The sequence below is a fragment of the Carlito syrichta genome, unplaced genomic scaffold, assembly GCF_000164805.1.
Source record: "Carlito syrichta isolate Samal-C Ts95f unplaced genomic scaffold, Tarsius_syrichta-2.0.1 Scaffold305683, whole genome shotgun sequence".
Classification (NCBI taxonomy): domain Eukaryota; kingdom Metazoa; phylum Chordata; class Mammalia; order Primates; family Tarsiidae; genus Carlito; species Carlito syrichta.
The window spans coordinates 68,757-74,836 of NW_007249779.1; positions in this window are offsets into that span (position 1 = coordinate 68,757).

Below are 6,080 nucleotides of genomic sequence, written 5' to 3' on the forward strand. Positions count from 1 at the left end.
TGGAGTTCCCCAGATTGAGAGAAGCAGATTCCTCTGTCTGGTACCCACAAACGACACTCACCTGGCCAGACACAGATGTCAAATTTCAAAGGCTGTTCTTCCCAGGCAATCAGGAATGTGGTTGGGTGAGCAAGTGAAGCCAGAGAGACTGAAATCCACCTACAGCCAAAGAGGGTCTGGCAGCTGCTAGGCAGGTTCCTGACCCTCTCCTGGCCCATGGCTGAGCCATAAGCAACACTTTCCTGGTCAACACACCAAAACCTGTTTCACGTGCCAAGGGATTCAGTGGAGGTCCTTGTAGTGCTGGATTCCTAAAGACCATAAAGGGGAAGGCACTGTGTCCAAGAGATAGAAGAAATGATCCAGAGACAACGGAAAAGACATGGGCTTTATTCAAAAACTTATGTACAGAGAAAGTGGTCCAGGAGTGGCTGTATGGACAGGAAAAAAAACTCCCGTTTATAAAAGACACACAGACACACAGATTATTAGCATTTTACAAAGGGTGGCATGTGAGGTTAAGTATGAAAAGGATAGGGTTGCTAGTGCACAGATATAGCATGAGAACATGCTTATACGTATGTTGTATGTACACAAAATGGCTGTGATTTCTTTCCAGGGGTAGGATTTTTTTGTATTTTAATGAACTAAATGTGAGCTAAATGGGTATTGATCCAGCCATGCTCAATCTGGTCTGAACCAGGCTGGGCTGGGGTAGGGGATGCAGCTGCCTCAAGGGAGGGTGCTCAAGACCATTCATTATGCATAGCTGCAAGGGATGGTCAGCAGGCATGGAGAAGACTTTGCCCTCAGCATGACCTGTGTGCCCAGGCATGGAGCCTGAGGGGAAGGGGACATCCCAAGTTGGTCACCCACAGGACTCCTCCTCTGGCTCTAACCCCCTGTTTGGTACCATATCCAGGGTTGCTCCTGTTGTCATTGTTTGTGTGTCACCCTACAATCCTATTGCTCACCACACAGAAAATGTATTACTGAGATGAGTATTGCCAGGTAAGAAGACTTTTAATGAGGTGATATCAGCCAAAAAGAACAAGTCAATCTCAAATCCATCTCCCCAACCAGTTGAAATTGGGAGTTTGTATAACTGAGGAAGGAATGTAAAACAGCAATTACAGAGGTGTAAGGAAGCAATCGTGGTGAGTGAGGGGTCTGGAGTCTCATTGACTGGATGTAATATTCTGCTGAGTCTCATTCCCTTGCCTGAGGGTCAGTCTCCTGAGGAAAGAACTTGGATAAGGAAGAAGTTTTAAGTGTTAATACTGGGAGGGCTCATTTCTGTATTTATTAAAAAAAACCTCTCTAACTATCAGTTCTATGGGGACATTGAGCCAATACCAATTTTAGATCTAACTCTTCATTTAAACAAGTCTCATGGCTGCTTTGCAAGCCTCCCAAAACCTTTGTTAGCTCATGTACCTATATTTCTTTAGTCAGTTCCATGAGCAAATCACCACACCCAATAACCTTTCCTAGACATAATTCTCAAGACTGGGCTTTAGTGGATCAGACTTTTAAAATACTACCTCTTACTATTTGGGGTCTAGAAGCAACAAGCTTGTTCCACCTTTCAAGGTCTGTATTCTCTAGTTTCCTTTTAGTTCTGCTTGCATACTGGGAAATTTTTTATTGAGCTCATTTCTTTCTAGAATTACCTGCCAAATACATCCATTGATATTCAACACATGCTACTAGCATTGCTTTTCAGACTCTTCCCTTAGAGTCACAAGCTCAGTAGTCACATAATCCTCCCACTAAGTAATTGAAAGTGATGATTTTACAGAAGGCTTTGTTACCTCATCAACAAGGGTACCTGCATAATCAATGTTTGTATACCAAACCCTGAATTGTGCCCCACATCTTTATAATAAAAAATAATAATAAATAAATAAAATAAAGGCAAACTTTAAAAAAAGAGAAGGCTTTGTTACCCCCAAACATGTGTTAAGGTACAAACGGACAGGGTGAGGGTGGAGATGTGCAGGGGGGAGAAGAGAGGTGAGGCGCAGCAGCACTGCCGGGGCTGGCAAGCCGGAAGTGCCGCGCTGGGAACCCAGAGATCTGAATAAATTCTAAGAATTGCGACAAGAGAAGTTAAGATTTATTTAAGAAAAGTTCACCCCCCACAGACAGGGAGTGGGCCTACACTCTAGGTGAGTGTGGCGTCGTAGCCCCCCAGAGTCCTGGCTTAAATCCTTTTCTCAGAGATGTTGCACGTGATTGCTGTGACTACTGTGACTTCCTTATCAACCACCTGTGGATGTCTTGGAGATCCTATGACACAGAGACTCATTAATGTTCACCCACATTATCCTAACCCCTAGAGAAGGGTGTGACAAGGATTCTAATTCTCCTGTATCTTCCCGAACGACATTCCTTGGAGCTGATGGAGTGTGCACTTCCTCCTTATCTCCTAGGCATTCCCAGTAGGTAGCTTTGGGGGGGATCCTTGACTTCCCTGTAGATAGGACCCGTTCTACTGGAAGATTAAGTCCCCAGTTGCTCCCCCTCTGGGCGGGCTATAACTTTTTTTTTTTTTTGAGTTGGAGTCTCACTCTGTCACCCAGACTGGAGTGCGAGTGGCCACTGCAGCCTCGACCTGCTGGGCTCCAGCAATCCTTCCACCTCAAACTTCCAAGTAGCTGGAACTACAGGTGCACGCTACCACACCTGGCTAATTTTTTGATTTGTTGTAGAGATGAGGTCTCGCCAAGTTGCCCAGGCGGGTCTCGAACCCATGGACTCAGGCAATCCATTCACCTCAGCCTCCCAAAGCACTGGGATTACAGACTGAGCCACCAAACCCGGCTATAACTTTTACAATTACAAGTTTCATGACTTTTACAGTCCTTGACCAATGTATGATATCTTAGGCCTTGTAAATTCCCTTTACTCTAGGCAAGCTTGATTGACACTATGAGATACCTGGCACCCGGAAGTCTGTTCCTAAAAAGATAAAGTCGGCAAAGTTAATTTTTACTTAAAGTGTGCATTTCTCCAAAAGCATAGCTTCTACTTTCTCATCATTGTGTCAGGGTTTAAGAACAAGATGAAAAATGGCGTCCCACTCTTGGTCTGTCCTTTCAACATGGATTCAGCAGACATTACAATTATTCATTAAAATGATATAATATACAAAACTAAATAAAATATGACAACATCATAAATTTTGGTAAATAATTAGCAAGTATAAAAGTAAAAAATTATTAGATGCCTCTCAATGAGACAGATAGACTTTTGTCCCAATTTTGCTAGGAATCTGAGGGAACACAGTTTACTGCTATAATATGATAGTTCAGTACCATTATGTACCCATTTTTGCACTTTTTTAGTTGGATACCTCAAGAAATCTTGCTTTCATAAATAAGTAGATAGGAATTGAAAGAATTTTTATGCAATTATTTGAATTCCTTAAAGTAACAGAACAAAATCAGTTATATATTTAAAAAATTATTAGAAATGAACCACCTGCTGACAACTGAACTAGTACCATCTTTAATTGTTCAAATGAAGAATTGAAAGTTAACTGAATTGTAGTGGAAATATCCAGAAATTAAAGGCAGTCTCACTCACAATACCTATTCTAATATTTTAAGTTGTCCCCTTTGTTAGGCTCTAGAGATACGAATCCCTGTCCACAGTAAGATCTGAGATTGTTGAAAGGCAGTTTTTCTTTTGTGAATCTTGATCTCATGCTCTTTGATCTCATACTAGATCTTAGTATGGAGAAGTAAGAGGCTCAATTAGGTCAGCAACAATTGGGTAAATTATACTAAAGAAGGAAATCCCAGGATGAGATTTTATAGATGTTAGAGAAACTTACTGACAGCAGCAAGAGTTATAAAAGTTCACTGATCAGTTGTAAATCATAAACTAACCTTTAGCCCACAGTAAATGGAAAAGCAGTTAACAAATGCTGTTAATTAACCCTGTCTTTAAAAAAAAAAAAAAGAACACCACAGTCAGTCAGTTTTCTTGTAAAACTCATCATACAAATAACTTCCCTTTTGCAAACCTCTCTATGTCATATAGGTTATCTCCCTGGCACTGCACTAAACCCCCAGCACAACCTTATAAAACATCCCCTAGCCTCTGCCTCTTTGCAGACAGCAAACAGTCTCCCTTTGCTGCTACCTGCTGTTCTCTTGCTGTATATCTTTACCTTTAATAAATTTGCCTTTAAAAATTCGTAACCATCTTGGTAAATTCATTTACCAGTTCACAACTCCAGCCTCAACTAGTCACATGCATGACATTTTTGGTGGTCCATATGGGGACTTCTCTCCTACAGGGACCTCTCCCCCATCCTCCTTTCTCTTCCAACTTGAGATTCTCAGTGGGCTGCATCTGAGCCTGGAGCCAACTGATGGTTCCAGGCCAGGGTGACTCCCTGGTGAACCAGAAAGTCCTGCAGGAAAGATATCTGACTGCCACCACCCAATTGGGAGAGAGTAAGGAGTTTACTTTCCTTTTTCAGTCTTCCAGCACACAATCTCCAGTATCTTTCAGGCAACTGCTGGTTACTGGCCAGGGTGATTCCCTGGTGTAGCCTGAAGACCAGAGGGTGAACAAGTTTAACTGCCTAGCCTGGAAAGGAGGAAGACTCTCTCCTATCCTTTCTGGTCAAGGTCCCTAATTCCAACATGTGGCACAGCTGGCATCTGGAAGCATATCCAGGGAAAATCCACACACAATTGGGAGACCCATATCTCTCTCTTTCTTCAAATATTCCACAAGAATGGCCAGTCTTTCTGCTCTGAACCCCATTAAGGCTAAACAATACCAAAACAGTACGTCTCCCTTCAACCCCCTTTCCTTGTAATGGTTTTACTCCCTAGTGTTGGGAGTTCTCTCTATGAGGTGGGACACCCCTATAGAGAGGGAACTTTGTGCCCACTAGCAGAAGTCAGGGAGATCTTTCCCAATAGGTGGGGCACCACCTTGGAAATTGTCTATTGAAGACCTTCAGTGAATGGAAGTGGAACACTTTTCCCTCAGCAGGACCATCCTGAGAGGAATTGTGGTTAGGGTCCTAAGTGGACACGTCCTTAAATGGATGGGTTTTCCCAGTCCCACCATGTGTCAAAGCCCCTCCACTTCCTCAGACTAGTCCCTGCATTTTAAACCATAGGAATAAATTGGCATAGCAATTGTACAGCCTTCTAGACCAGGAAGCCTGACCCTTTAAGTGAGATTTTTGCCTCTAATACTTATTCTACAACTTAATCTTTTCTGTCACAATTCCTCTACATAGTCTGAAGTTCCTTATGTCCAAACATTCATGGATCTATCCTAAAATTCTGACCCATGTAAAGATTGCTTAATGTGCCTAAGTTTCACAGACTCTTTTAACATTCTAATTAACTCCCCCTTTACTATGCCTTGGACCCATCCCCCCATAGGAACTTACTATTTCCACTGAACCAACCACCCCTCCTCAATATCAAAACACCATTTATTATGTACGACTTGCTAAAAGTTTTAGAAGAAAAAATCTGGCCACTTTACTACACCTGGCTAACTCCTGCTGAACAGATGAATACATACTGGGTACTGTGTGGTACAATAAGGCATGGGAATTGATCACTCCCACCTAATTACCCATACCTCATGAATTCTCCAAAAGCCCTGTGTCAACCATTTACATCCTCCAGCACCTCTTAAAATGCAATTCAGTAATCTATAAAGGGTTCTAACAAATCTGCCTACTCACAATTGAAAATGAGTGAAAACAGACGATTTAACTAAACTTAATTTTCCTAAAATTTTAAATGCCTTATATACAAAAATCCACCCATCCAAATGGTCTGTTACCTCCAAAGCTTATGCATTAAACCATTTTAAATAAAAGTTTCTCATGTGCAGGCATTTATGACTTTATATCAGCACTCCACAAGCAGAATTCTGTTCAGTCATTTACAGGAGAATTCAAATTATGGATTTAGAAAAGTTATCTAAGAGAGAAGGTAAAGGAACTGGGCTCAGTGGCTCAGCCTGTAATCCCAGCACTTTGGGAGGCCAAGGCAAGTGGATTGCCTGAGCCTGCGGGTTCGAGACCCACC